Source organism: Macaca mulatta, chromosome 12 (assembly GCF_049350105.2).
Source record: "Macaca mulatta isolate MMU2019108-1 chromosome 12, T2T-MMU8v2.0, whole genome shotgun sequence".
NCBI lineage: Eukaryota > Metazoa > Chordata > Mammalia > Primates > Cercopithecidae > Macaca > Macaca mulatta.
In genome coordinates this window covers 96663094-96678924 of record NC_133417.1, presented here as the reverse complement: position 1 = coordinate 96678924, position 15831 = coordinate 96663094, and the positions used below count along the sequence as shown (strand labels likewise).

General features: G+C 38.5%; 1 long non-coding RNA gene across 1 annotated transcript; it reads left to right on the top strand.

Moving 5' to 3' along the window:
• Positions 1-492: 492 nt before the first annotated feature.
• Positions 493-15221, top strand: LOC114671382 (uncharacterized). Its single transcript, XR_003721363.2, has 4 exons — positions 493-599; positions 910-1032; positions 9288-9421; positions 14612-15221. It is a non-coding gene; the product is annotated as an uncharacterized LOC114671382 (long non-coding RNA).
• The last annotated feature ends 610 nt before the right edge of the window (positions 15222-15831 follow it).

Below are 15831 nucleotides of genomic sequence, written 5' to 3'. Positions count from 1 at the left end.
AGGTCCAGACTTGGCGTGGCTGAACCCCAGGCTCATGAGCTGATAAGATTAACACATTAGCTTCAGATGTGAGCACCTGCAAGCAAGGGAATGGGGCCTGGCAGAGCTGCTAACAAGTCAGATTCCAAAGAACCTGACAGACTGGAAAAGCAAACACAGATGAGCATGGCCAGGTGTCCATAAATTGACCATTTAACCTCACCTGAGTTTACTTCTCTGGTGACCACACTAGCAAGAACTTTAGCCATGTAACTTACCAACCTGTGAGCTCTAATTAAAGTTTGCTAAGAGCTTTATAATCGCCCAGACAACTGCTCTGGGAATGCAGAAGTGCTCATACATACGCAGTGCTGCTCTTAATCTTTTGTTGTTATTAGGATTCTTCCTGTTTTATAATAATGATTCAGCACATAATTGGCTGCAAAGATTCTGTTTTTGTCGTGGGGTAGGAAGTCCTTATTTGCGATACTCACTCTTTTCCTTCTGACAGTGGTGCCATGTAAGCACCATAATGCATGTACACAGCAGGGAGGATGGATGGCACTAAACATCCATGCCCTCTCCTCAAGCCTCTTCTGGACAGAGGAATCGGGTGTGAGGTGAATAGTCAGGAGTGGGGTGGAGATGCTGTCTCTGGGCTGTCACTGAGGTGTTCTCCATGAGCACACATTGGTTGGCATGTGACTCAAACCCAGCCTTTGATTCATAAGACATTTTAGTTCTCATTCTATGACTTGAGATGTGAGTGCTAGAACAAAACGGTTGACTAGAGGTGGAAGCCAGGCATTTAACTTTAGGATTCATTTACTTCAGAGTCTTAAGTATATACTCCTCTACCCCCAACACCCACACCACACCCATACCACACCCACACAGTCCCAAACACCACATCTTTTTTTTTTTTTTTAGATGGAGTTTTGCTCTTGTTGCCCAGGTTGGAGTGCAATGGCATGATCTTGGCTCACTGCAACCTCTGCCTCCTGGATTCAAGCGATTCTCCTGCCTCAGCCTCCCAAGTAGCTGGTGTTACAGGTATGTGCCACCACGCCCAGGTAATTTTGTATTTTTAGTAGAGACGGAGTTTCACCATGTTGGTCAGGCTGGTCTCAAACTCCTGACCTCAAGTGATTCACCCGCCTCAGCCTCCCAAAGTGCTAGGATTACAGATGTGAGCCACCGCATCCAGCCAACACCCCATCATTGTTTGGCCATCAGATAATTCATTCTACAAACCAGCTGAGTAGGGGCAGGGGGCCAAAACTGCAAGGAGGCTAACTTTGACCTATTCCATTCTCAAACGTAAGCTAAATAAACACAAAATGTTTGAATCTGGAGGAAACTTACAGGTCTATGAAGTCCAAATTTCTATACAATATGAAATCTCTTGATTACCTCACCAATGTATGGTCACATACCCTTTGTCCAAATCTGTAAAGACAGTAGGTAGATTTTTTACCCTCAACCTAATGAAATGTTCCATTTGGTGCTTCTCACTGCCAAGGTCTTCTTCCAGACCCTGTACTAAATTTTGTATGTATAGTTTATATTTTTTTCTTAAAAAGGGCCTTCTGGGGGCCCTGTATAAGCTTCTGGCCCCACAAAACCTGAGGTAGGGACAATAATACCTTTCCAAAGAGCAATGCAAAATGCTTTCTTATATTGGAATGAAATCTGCTTCTACAAGTACACCGAAAATATCAGAAACATGTTCTCAGTGATAGAGTGATATTTCTGAGATTGAGTGTATTCATTGAGTGAGTATTTAACAGGGTTATCTGAAAGTCCTACATTTAGATTTAAAAATAGTTGCTCTCTTTCACCCCAGTACCTTCACTCAGGCTGACCTCTCTTCCTAAAAATCTCTCATCTTTATTTTGTCTGATTATCTCCCATTTTGCTTTCAGATCTCAAATCATTAGCTCCTCGAGAATGTCCTCCCTAACTTCCCTGACTAAGACAAATCTTCCTATACCTAGTGTTATCACACCATGCTTCTTCAGGGCACATACCACGTTGTAAATTTTACACATATTTGCATGCTTAGATTTCTCTCAAAATAACCCACCAAGCTGAAAGATGCATGAGGCCCAATCATTACCTCCCTCTTCTCACCTCTGCCAGCCCAAACTCAGCACAGAACCTAGCACAGAGAAGACACTCAAGACATATTCACAGACTGAATCAATGATGCACAACAAGGGTTAACAGCAATTGGTAAGAAAAGGTCCTCTAGATTTAGGTTGAATGTAAATTTAATAAGAACTGAAAAGTCCATGTGATAAGGAATTATATTTTAGCTCATTATGAAGTACATTTTCTGATAATTATTGCTGTCCAACGGTGAAATGGGCTACCTTAAAAAGTAGAGTATGACCCTCAAATGTACATGTTCACAACTAGGAAGGCTTAGAATTGGACTAAGATCAGATAGATCATTTAAGATTTGTTTCAACTAGAAATCCTGTGGCCATTGAGATATAGCTTTTGTTAATGGTACGATGGTGATCTGCATATGTGTTAATATGGTACTGTGTTTAACAAGGAAGATATTAAGTAGAATGAAACAGTTTCTGTTAGAAATTTATATTCGCCAGACATAGGAACCAACACAGAGGAATAACTATATGTAAGAAAATAACAGCACTGGAAGGGGGAACCCAGAGTTCAGAGCGCTTAAGGTGTTTAGGATTTGTAACCCTGAGTACCATCAAGGAGGGAGCTGCAGGGTCTGGGAAATCTACAGAGAGGTTCATTCAGGTATTTGACTGCGTGCTATTCTGGACAAGCATGACAGGAAACTACCCAAGGCTGGGGAAAGAACCATGAGAATGAGTAGGCAGAAAAATATTTGGAACTTACACAAGGCTTGGACTAGTTAATGGTCCTTTCAGCCAAAATAGAGAGACCTCTTAATGCACAGGACATCAGGTGTTGGCAAACTACAGCTCACAGGCCACATCCAGCCCACAGACTTTTTCAGCAGCTCACAAGCTAAGAATGATGTGTGTATTCTTGAAGGATTGAAAAAACAAAGAAATATATGCAACAGACTGTGTGTGGCCTACAAAGTCTAAAATATTTACTATGTGGCCACTACCAAAAAAGTTTACCAATCCTCCAAATAGTCTATAGACAGCTATCAGTTTTACTATTATTATTATTACTGAGAAACAGCCTCACTCTGTCACCCAGGCTGGAGTGCAGTGGCACAATCTCAGTTCACTGAAACCTCCACCTCCTAGGTTCAAGCGATTCTTATGCCTCAGCGTCCCAAGTAGCTGGGATTACAGGCACACACCTCCACATCTGGCTAATTTTTGTATTTTTAGTAGAGACAGGGTTTTGCCATGTTGCCCAGGCTGGTCTCAAACTCCTGACCCCAAGTGATCCGCCCAACTTGGCCTCCCAAAGTGCTGGGATTATAGGGTGAGCCACTGCACCTGGCCTGTTATCAGGTTAGTAGTAGATATAAGTTAGCCCTAAGATAAAGACTGTCCTGGACCCACCTTAACAAACTTGAGAGCAATCCTCAAGAGGATTCTACTTGTAACTTAGCTAGCAATGAAACAGAAGCCTAGTACTATTTAATGAAATACAACAAAATCCAGTTTCCTAAAATATAAAATTCATATTGGTCATTCAATAAAAAATTGCCACACTTGGAAAGAACAGGAAAATACTACCCTGTATATTTATCTATTGCTGTATAACAAACTACCCCAAGAGTTGGCGGCTTCAAACAATAAACATTTCTTATTTCATGTAGTTTGTGTGAGTCAAGAATCCTGGCAGAACACAGTGGGGAATGCTTGTTTCTTCTTTAAAGTGCTTGGAGGCTAAGCTGGAAGACTTGAAGTCTGGGGGCTGGAATTATCTAAAGTCTCGTTTATCTATATATTTTGCAGTTAGTGCTGACTGTTGGCCACCTTTTGTGAGGAAAGAGTTAACAGAGCAGATGTGGTCCTTTATTCCTTGCATGGCTCCAACAGAACCTAGAACCATGATTGACCCTTTGCCAGTCACTGAGAACATGGCTCTTGGATGTCAGGGATTGATGATTTTGTTGTGTACACCTGAAGCAATGGATTGTGCTATACTAGCTTTTCAGGTTGCTTCGTACAAGTATCAAGATTAATGATGTGCACCTGGCTTCATTCTTGGAGTCCTGTATTTCAGTTGCCATGGTTGGTCACATAGCAAGATATGCTTATGTGACCAGCATACCAAAAATTCTTTGGATCCTGGGTAGAGATATTTCACACATGTTCCTGTAAGTTACTGCTAGGGGGAAAGTACATCTTGTGTGGCCTCTAATGAAGAAAGACTCTGAAGCCTATACTGGTTCTCTCTGGACTCCGCCCAGTAAAAATATTTATCCTGCTATTTTCTCTGTATCCTTTGTCATAATAAACCGTAGCTGTGAATATAGCCTTCTTTTGAGTCTTATGAGTCCTGACCAACCACCAAATGTGGGGTGGTCAACATACATTTATTACCTCATTGTTTCTGTAGGTCAAGAATCTGGAGTGGCTTGGCCGGGTATTGATTCGAGGTCTCTCATTGTCTAGGAGTTAGGCTTGGCCAAGTCTGAAGGATCTGCACCCAAGCCCAGTTATGTGGTGCTTGGCAGGAGGCATCAGCTCCTTGCTACCTAGATTCTCCACAGAGCTGTTTATGACATGCCTTCCCTGAGAGGAAGTGATCCGAGGTGATCCAAGAAAAAGAGAGAGAGAGAGAGGCAAGGGCAGGAGCTGTGACAGAAGCCATAGTCTTTTATAATCTAATCTCAGAAGTGAAATAACATCACTTCTGCCATATTTTATTGGTCACACAGACCAACTGTGGTACAATGTGAGAGAAGACTACACAAAGGTCTATATACTGTGAAGTAGGGATGACTGGGGACTATCCTGAAGGCTGACTACTAGAATAGCTGTATTAACATGAGATGAAGTAGACTCCAGGAGAAGGAATACTATTAGTGACAAAGAGGGACATTTCATAACACTAGAGGGGTCAATTTCTCAAGGAAACTAAAAATCTTAAGTGTGAATGCAGAGCTTCATGCCAAATTCTGTCCCAAATAGAGATTTTCTCCATATGTGTTTATAAAAGGAAACTTTTTGTGGTGGATTTTAGCATATTTCTAAGTCCACAACAGCATCTTCATTGCGGTTGTCTTCATCAACACTAAGGGAATCTAAAAGCCAACTTTTTTTCTAATTTTAGAAAATAATTATGAAGATGCTGTAACAAAAGTAAAATTTTATTTGTAAATAGTTCTGCTTTAAGTAAAAGTACATTGGGGAAAAAAGTCACCTAGGAGTTAAGAAAGGGCATGGGGATTTCAAGAAATCATAGTTCAGCAAGGCAAACAGGAAATCATAACCACAAACCAGGAACAAGGCCGAAGCAGCAGAAGGTGACGTCTAGGTGATGCTTATTTTTAATGGTTGATAGGCAGGCAAAGTTTGACGCAGATGATGTCTGGGAAGTGAGGAGAAGGTGCTGGAAAGTCTGTCAACCAGGCTATGAGCACTGGGAGCTAAGAATGTGTCCTGCTCACCAATGATACCCTGGCGCCTAGCATAATACTGGGCACATGAAATAACACATGAGCAAATTAATTTTTAAAATATTAACTTTTTAGTGAAAGAAACAGCCAATGGAAGAGGCTGCCAAAATGTACCAATAGTTTTAAAGACATCATTTGAATGAGAACTCTAGAATATAGACTTTTTTTTTTTTTTTGAGATGGAGTCTTGCTCTGTCACCCAGGCTGGAGTGCAATGGCACAGTCTCAGCTCACTGCAACCTCTGCCTCCCAGGTTCAAGGGGATTCTCCTGCCTTAGCCTCCTGAGTATCTGCGATTACAGGTGCACACCACCACGCATGGCTAATTTTTGTATTTTTAGTAGAGACAGGGTTTCACCATGTTGGCCAGGCTGGTCTCGAACTCCTGACCTCAAGAGATTCACCTGCCTTGGCCTCCCAAAGTGCTGGGATTACAAGTGTGAGCCACCATGCCCGGCTGACTTATTCTTTAAGATTAGGTTATCTGGTCTCATTCTAATTTCTAATAGCTTTTAATAAAAAAGAAATATCTGGGAAAAAAATAAAAACAGAAAATATCAGATTTACCCTGGCATTCAAGATTCTCCATTATCGGCTCTACTTACTGTTCAGATTTAGCACTGGTTCTACCTTCTGGAAATCTGCCACTCCAATCAAATTGACCAAATGCTATATTTTCTTGATTTAACTTGAATATTTCCCACCCTCCCACTTTTTAATATCTTTGAAATCAAGATGTTTTACAATCAGTACATTTGGATTTGACAAAATGAGGTGACCTTCCTTTAAACATGTCCTATTTTTTCTTCCCTTGAAGATTTGACTAATGTGATTTTTTTTAACCTCTTTTACATTTGTTGAAATCCAATCAATCTTTCCAATCTCAGTACAAATCCAAAATCTCCTAAAAAGCCTTCCTGGTCAGCTTTTTAAAAGTTAATTTACTTTCTTCTGACTTATACTACTTAATATCATTGTTATATATTTTTGTGTCTTATTTTTCCAGATTATAATAAGAATCTAATAGGCAAAAACTATGTATCTTACAACTTTGTATTTTCCACAGCAACTAGCACATATTTTCCTCATTTTGATGATCAACAGATATTACTTAAGTAAACAAATGAATAAATTAATGACTACACACAATTATGCTTAAAGAACACAACTTACTACAAAAATGGGAAAGTTGTATTTGTAACAATATGAGATGTCCATAGTACATTGTTAAAGATGAAAAAAACCAAGCTGCAGAACAGTATGTATAGAATTACTTTATTTTTACTAAGTCATCAACAATAAATTTCTCCCTAACACATAAAATGTGAATGGTTATGGATATACCTAAAAAGTTGTTTGGAAGATCACAGGCCTAATGGTTAACATCAATTATCTTTGGAGAGTGGAATTGAGGTAATGAAACTGTGAAAGTTCATGGTAGATTTTTTTCCTTTTACTTGTTTACTTCACACATATATGTGTGTGTGCTTTTAAAAAGAAAATTCAACGAAGTATATGAATTAGTTTTATAGTGAAAATTGAAGAAAAGTGATAAAAGGGAATGGCTCGCTTTCTTTCAGGTATGTAGCTTTATGATGAAGGGGAAAGAGAAAGCTCAAAATTCACTACATAGAAGGATGTGAGTTATGAGATATGACAACCAAGAAATAAGATTAATTCAGAAAACTGGAGAAGAAAATAGTTTTCTGAACCCAGATGTAGCCAAATTCTGGGGGCTTCTACACTGGTTGATATAAAACCCAGTATCACACAAAACAAAGTGGAAAGTTTAGGGCAGTGGGCCAGAATGGGGAAGTTAGTTATCTTAACAACAATGACAAAAAAAAAAAAAAAATGTTCTTTCTTCTTTTCTAAAAAAATTAAATGTTTATGGGTACATACTAGGTATACATATTTGGGGTACGTGAAACATTTTGATGCCTGCATGCAATGCATAATAATCACACCATGGGGAAGGGGGTATCCACCCTCTCACGTGTTTATCCTTTGTGTTACAAACCATCCGATTACACTGTTAGTTATTTTTAAATGTACAATTAAGTTTTGATTTACTATAGTCACTTTGATGTTATTTTAAGGTATAACCGAAGCAAGATTTCTATTCAAGAGACATCACTCAAATGTATTTTTCTCCTAAGAGTGGCCTCATCAGAGGCATATTGCTAGTAGAGAATATTGCCCATTTCTGTGTAATCCAGTGACATCACTGATGTCAACTAAACATACTGGATGAATGAGATATTTGTATCTTTACCAACTGTAAAAACTTTTTGTTGCTTCTTTTTTCCACTGCTAGCCATACACCAAACACTATGCTAAGTGTTTTACAGGTTTTATTTGTACCTCCAACAACCTGTAACTCTCCCACTTCACAGATGGGGAAGCTGAGGCTTACTTCAGTTTAACTGATGCCAAATCCCTTACTCTTTGCCTCTCCACAGCTTTGTCTGTCACATGATAATACTGTTAAATAAGCACGAGGCATTAGCTTGAAGTTGTGTCCATACTTTGCGATTCCTGTATAACAAACTGCAACCTAACTTAGTATGTAAACAAGCTGAAACTTAACTTAGAAGTATAACCGACAGCCGAGTTTCAGCCAATCATAGCCAGCCAGCTCATTGCGCCAAGCCCCGATAAGGCAGATACCTAGCTGTAGCCAATCAGATGATTGCTCTACTTTGCTTCTGTGTCCAGACTATAAAAGCTTGCTGCTCACTCTTCTGGGTGGACTCTTCCTAGCTCTTCTGGTTCTGAGTGTTGCCTGATTCATGAATTGTTCTTTGCTCAAACTCTGTTAAATTTAATTCCTTTGAAGTATTTCTTTTTTTTGAGAGGGAGTCTTGCTCTGTTGCCCAGGCTGGAGTGCAGTGGCACAATCTTGGCTCACTGCAAACTCCACCTCCCAAGTTCAAGCGATTCTCATGCCTCAGCCTCCCAAGTAGCTGGGATTACAGGAGTCTGCCGCCACACCCGGCTAATTTTTGTATTTTTAGTGAGATGGGGCTTCACCATGTTAGCCAGGCTGGTCTCGAACTCCTCACCTCAAGTGGATCACAAAGTGCTGGGATTACAGGCGTGAACCACTGCGCCAGGCCTGAAATCTTTCTTTAAAAAATACCTATTGTTGCTAGACAGCCCATATATAGAACATTATTCCCCATTTCACATTCTCATTCCACTACTGTGTGAAGTTTTTTCCTAATTGCCCATATTTGTGCCAATAATGCACCATCACACTACATCTCAGGTCAGTTTTTCCATCCATTCAGCTTATTGTTTTTACTAGAAACAGTAAAAATATTCTGTTGAAAGGCAGATGTTCCTAAATATTTCTATTTTTCTTTGCTAACTTCTTGTAGCTTCAACACTTCTTAATTCATCTGTTTTCTTTTTTGAACAGTGCATATTTTCAGGTGTACTCAATGAGCAGAGGGAAAAGTATAGAAGCCATTGCATAAGGCAGTATAGGTTGACAATCCCTTTTCTACCTATTTAGAAGTCCAAAGAGATTTGATAAATGAAAGACTTTTCATAACTCATTTGGCATCAAAACCTGACCTGATGTGAACTCATTTGGCAACAAAGCTTGTCCTCAACTGACTTGAGGCTATTTTTAATCTCCATTGATCCCAATCAGTGTGAATGTTCACACATTTCACTGAAGCAGTATCAATTTGTTTCATTACAGGGTTCTACCCCAGACCCCACTGGGTATCTTATGTATGATTTGGTGTAATTTATCTTATTATCACTCCAAGATTCAAAAAGTCCTAAATTACAAAACACTTCTGGACCCTGAGGGTTTTGTATAAGTGATTTCAGGTATGTATTTTCTTTTCTTACGCTCCTCTTTTTTAAAAGGTTAATATGCTTTCCCAAGTTGAACACTTTAATTTGGTGAATGTCTATGGCCATTTTATACAAAACCTTTGTGACTTTAGAAAATTCAAATATAGGGGAAATGAAACCCTTTTTAGAACTTTATCGTCACACAACAGTCATTACATAGTATCTCCCGCCTCACCAATTGTTTCATTGTTTATTGATGGGGAGCCACTAAAACATCTACCCCAAAGGATTAATTTTTTTCCCCTCAGTTTCTAAATGTGGGATACCTTTTTTCAGGCTATTGGTTATTTGACTGACTTTTTTGGAATATGTAAAGTAGTTTGTAATTCCATGTGGGATCATATTAACCATAATGTGATTAAAATTAGGGTGATCCCATCCTAAATAACACAGTGAAACCCTATCTTTACTAAAAATACAAAAAATTAGCCTGGCATGGTGGTAGGTGCCGGTAGTCCCAGCTGCTCAGGAGGCTGAGGCAGGAGAATGGCATGAACCCGGGAGGCGGAGGTTGCAGTGAGTGGAGATCGCGCCACTGCACTCCAGCCTGGGTGACAGAGTGACTCCATCTCAAAAAAAAAAAAAAAAAAAAAAAAAAACCTAGGATGATCCAGATGAACTTTAAATTTTAAATTTCAGACTGGTCTGGATTCTCTCAATCTGAATTTTCTGTATATATTTATACAGACCCACAGGTTCATTTTCACATTCGTTGAGAATGAGAGTCATGTCAGACATGACTATCTGACATTCTGGTATGCTTTCAGAACCTTAGGTGCTAAACCATAACATCTGAACCATTAAACCTGGCACTTTAGAAATTTTTTAACTGCCACAGAATTGTTATTCATTGAATGAAATTTTTCATGAGAGTTGTCTGAGTCACAAAGCTTAATTCGAAAAGTCAAGGAAAGATTCCCAAATAAAGGGTAAGGAAAAGCACCCCTGACTTAAGACATTTCCCTGCTTTTCTGTGGTAAATCAGTTGCTATGACAGTAGACTCACTCAGAGAACGTGCACCTAAGTGCTTAAAATAGCGGAAGAGCACTTTTCCCTTATGAATCAGATTCTTCAAGGAATTGCTAAGTCTTACAGCATTTATGTGAGCATTGTTTCTGCCATTAGTAATTACAGTTACATGGTGGGGTTAAAAATATCCTATTGTTTGGGGTTTTTCAGTTTTAGCAGAGAAAAAAAGAAAGGAAATTCCTTAGTATTTAACATGTATAGATATACATGTCTGTTAATTTTAAGGGTCTTTTATTTGGTTCAAGGTGAAATAATTTTAATTTGAAGTCCACATTTTAAAAGCATTAATTAATCTTCACAATAGCATCTGTGTGGCATACATTAATGAAATTATGCCCATTTCACAGGGGACTGATTAAAGATGCCAAGTATATTTCTACTTTAAAGTAAATTTTTATTCAGAAATAAAATTGAAGACCTCAGACTCTTAGCTCTCTGAGTAATTGCTGTATACTATGACTGCTTTTCTCCATGTACCAAGCTATTCTGGATTATTCTCAAGTTCTCTCATTTGTCTGTACTGAATGTTTGTTGGGCAAGCAATGTGGATAAGGATTCCAAGAATACATGGGAGGGCAATGGCTCCCTCAGAAAATGGGGAAGGTGGACATGCCAGTCGGGCTCCCTGTGAGTTATCCACAGCTCTTTGAGTTGCCATTCTTGTTGAACAGCATCCATGGCACCTGTTCTCTTAGCTGCCCCCTTCCCAACCAGTCCAGGCTGTCCTCACTCCTGAATTCTTCTGCAGAGTTTCCTCCATCAGCCATTCCTGTGCACACACTTCACTCTGCTGCCAAAAGCAATCAGTCGCCTGTCAGAGTGGATGTGCATGGGGCTATTACCAAATGGGAACTGAAAGCCTGAGAATTTCATCTCCATGAGGTACCAAGGGGCTACTTCTGCAAGCAGAAGTACCAGATTCGCCCTTTAGTGATGGTCCTTCAGGGTAATTATAGAGTGCAGAGAAAAACCCTTAAGAAAATGGAATAATAAACTGTAGATTGGGGAATACTGAAAAGAGAAAACATGCTACAAACTTTTTGGCTTCTTGTCTCTTTTTAAACAGCTATATACTTTGTTTATGTGCTAAGCACATATTTCACCAAATGGGAACTTCATTCAAGTTCCTTCATCCGATAAAATGTATTATTCCACTTCCCCTTAACCTTTTTTTTCAGTAAATATAGCTATAAGAAGAAATTCATTAGCATGTATTATCCATTGAGCCAGTAAAGGGCTTACTAAGTTTGAGGAGAAGCCACTGAATACTACAAGCTTGGCCCTGCCCTCAGGGAGTTTCCATTTTGTGCACCTGAGATAGCCTGAGGACCCTAAAGTCTTGATAAAGAAGTCACTTGTATAACGCTGCTTTGAAAATTTGGCATTTGTTGAAAATGAATAAGGATATGTTGGTCTACATTACATATTCAGAACCAAATATCAAAATAAAATTTATAACAGGCTTTGGCATAACTCCAAATTTGAATTATGAAGGATAAATGTTCTTGGCATTATACTGGAAGTTTTTTGGAAGAGAAGTGCTATAAAAGCAGACTCTAAGGCAATATCTAAGATAATACTAAAACCATTGGTTGAAAATTTAAACATTTTAAAATTTGTAATAAAAAAATAAGCCATTATTTCTCTGTGTTCTCTGAATGGAATTTAGCCAAAGATATATGTTAAATAATTAGTCATTTCAGTTAAAGTGATTGCACAAGTTGCTCATTTATGCAGCGATCATGGAATTGCATTTTGTCTGTTTTACAAGGTCTAATTTTCACTGGCAGTCCTTAATCCTTGTCCCCACTTCTGGGAACAGATGCTACAGATCCTCTCACTTCTAGATCAACCTATACTCCCACTGTCTCTGAAGAGATGGTATAGCCTCTTCTCGTGAGCCTCTACTTGACCAACTTTATTATGAGCAGATTCTTTCTTACTAGGCTTCTTTTGAAATGTAGGCCCATTTTTTTGTTCTCTGCTCAAAAGCTACTAATATACACCCCTATGATTCCACTCCTCATAACTGCTTTGTCCCAAGCCAGCCTACACCCTGCCAAGGAACAATTCCCTGATTTAGGAAATCAGATCCACTGCACAAACTGGCCCTGCTGTTAATGCCCCTGTGGGCACAGATTAAATGCTTCTGCTAATATCACTGTCAAGAAATCATGTTTGAGACCTAGAGACCTGGGAAGAGAAATAGGTATCAAGATCTACAGTTGCAGCCCTGTACCTCTAGACCAAGATTAGCAGGGCCACAAAGTTCAACATCCAATCAAGGATCCACTGGTCTTCCAGTTCCTAAAAGAGACTGAGAAAAGTAAATAGGCTTGGAGAACTGACTGCCTGGACATTACTGTTGAATACCAACATCTAAGCCCCTTTTAATGATTTCTAACAAATAGATAAAAATCTAAACAAATCTCAGGTGAGCAAGGGGACTACTATCTTGAGTTCTCTGGAAAGTGTGCAAGCTGTGAAGTTACTGGGGCCTGCTGGACCAGAGACAGAGAGCTCTCGGAGGCCAGTGAGCAGGCCAGGCCTGCAGGGCCATCTGACCCATACAGAACACCAAACTGACTCTCAGGGGACAATATAGAGCTGGACCCCTTCAGTGTACCTTCCTCAGAGGACAGTGGCCAAACATTTGCATGAATGGCATATGCCATTGGGGGATCCCAGCACAAGATAATTTGTGCCTATATTCTTTATTGACTTATCGCAATAAGCATTTCCTTCTGACTTACTACTAATATGTTAGCAAGTCCCCCATCCTACTAGCTTCCATTCAGAAGTTAGTATTCTCAATTTTAATCAATTATTCCAAATATTATTCTAAATAATTATTTAATCTAACAAAAATTATGTTTATACATAATTTTTATAAAAAGATTTTGTAAACATCTTTATACCATTTTTTATCCTAGCACAATAAAGGATACCAGTGTTACATGTGTAAGTCTCTAGAACAAAGACATTCTGTAAGTTTCATCAACTTATGGTCTAGAGGTCACAGAGGCTGAACAAAAGCATCCAATCATATCAGTTTTTATATATACCCTTCCAATTTTCCTTCATACACGTACATTTATACAGGCATGGCACTATTATCTATGAAATAAAAAAAACTGTAAGCAACCTAAATGTCCAAAATTAGGAAAAATTTTTATCTAACTATACTATGGCCATTGGCTGAAATATTATGTAGCTGTTCCAACAATCCTTATAAATGTTATACAACAATGTTGGAAAAGAACTTTAATATACATTTAAGTGAAAAGGCTAGCATACAAAATTATTTGTATGCAATGAAACAACCTATGTAAAAATAAATGCACATGGTGGGGATGAGGAGACTGGAAGTGTATACACAAACCTACCAATAGTTGATGTTTTAGGTAATATGCTAATAGATCATTTTCTCTTTATTTAAAAAAAATGTTCATAATGTTGCTACATTGGCTTTACACAAAATTAAGCATATTATACATATACACATGTGTGCCTCTTTCAAGACAGTTCAGAACTATGCTAAGCCTTGGATTTTAATATTATGTCTTAGAAATACAAGTAATAAAAGATTTTATGCAAACTGGATTAAACCTGAGAGAATGTATGAAACTGTATCACTGGAAAGTTCAGACTGTGGACCACTCTCAGGGTGAACTGTTCCAGAGATTCATGGGGTCCTCAGTGCTGTGGCTCCCTTCCTCTTGACACTGCCTTCCTGCTTTTGTCACACTTCTTTCCTTGTGGTAGAAAAATGATTGCAGCAGCTCCATATTGGTTAGAGAAAGAACAATATCAAGTCTTCTGCCATCATCAGACAACAGTCTCTGCTTCCCTCTGTTTGTAGATCAATGTAGATCAATTGCCAAGGCCAAGGAACTATTACATGGGCTTCAGGTTAAATGACGCCATCCACACATCAATCTGTTACTGTCCACAAATATTTGGCTGGCCCTCCCTATCAGAGGACACTACTTCTCTACCTCACTGACATCAGGTTTAGCTGTAACTTGCTCTGGCTATTGAAATACAAAATACCATTGTTCAACAACGAAATGTGACATCGTTGTTCAGCAGCACTACTGGCTTCACTAAAGCGGTTTTGTTCCTTCTCTCAGGTATTATACAAGCGTTCAGAGCCAGTGTGTGGTTTTCTGTGCTCCCCTTCCCCTCTGCTACAACTCCAGACAGACAGAGGCTTCACTGCCAGCCTGAATTCTAAAGTGAATCTGTAACTGAGTGGAACCACAGCCCACCAACAATGCACATACAGCGTGAGCTACACCTTCGTTATTATAAGCTGCTGAGATTTGAGAGTTGTTTGTTACTGTACCATAACTTAGCCTATCCTTACTGGACTGAAGTCCCTGCTTAACCATTTCCTAACTTTATGACCTTGGGAAATTTTCATTTCTCTGAACTTTAGTTTCTTTATTGGTAAAATAAAGATAATGTGTAAAATTCCTGGTATATACTCAAAAATGACAATTACTACTTATTAATGCTAAGAATTATAATTCTCACTGCAATGGGGGAATTTTCTTCTAATTTATCTTCTGAAAGAGGAGGTATATTATATTCCTTTTTACTAAGGCAAAGTTACAGACTCAAAGTCTCGGTATATTCACTGATCATCTGTAGATAGAAAAAAAATTCTTCCCCACGATATGAATCTTAGTACCTTGGAATGCTCTTTTTTTTTAAGAAATAAAAAAAGATTAACCTAAAATTTCATAAGGAAAAAATGCTTTTTCACGCTCAATACCAAAATGTGATATAGCTATTCAACATTACAGTTGACTTCACTGAAGTAATTTTGTTCCTTCTCTGAGTTATCTATTATTGAAGATAGTCAAGCACAGGTATTGAAATAGATGATTTTTCTATTCCATTGTGAAAACCTTTGTGTTCCCTGTACCCCTTCCCATAAAGTGATGAATTCTATAATGTGAGATAGAGAGCGACAGAAAAAGGGATTATAGTCAGAGAAATACAATTTAAAAGTAAAAATTCCACTTTCTCTTTTAATTGAAATTGTAATTATATTTAGACTTGAATCTAACTTGGCTTGATTTCATAATCAATAATTATTTTACATTATGCAACACATTTTCTATCTTAAACATCCATCATTGACATCTAATACCTAGTAAATTCTTTCAGATATTGTAGGTTTTATCTTGCTTAGTTTTCTGGTATCCAGTATTTAAGATATGAGACAGTTGTTTGTCCCTTTAGATGAAAATGTGTGCCTGAAAAAATTAGCACAAGCTAAATCATGTTTTAAATGCATTACAGCAGTGGTTCCCACACAATGTTATGCAACAGAACAACCTGG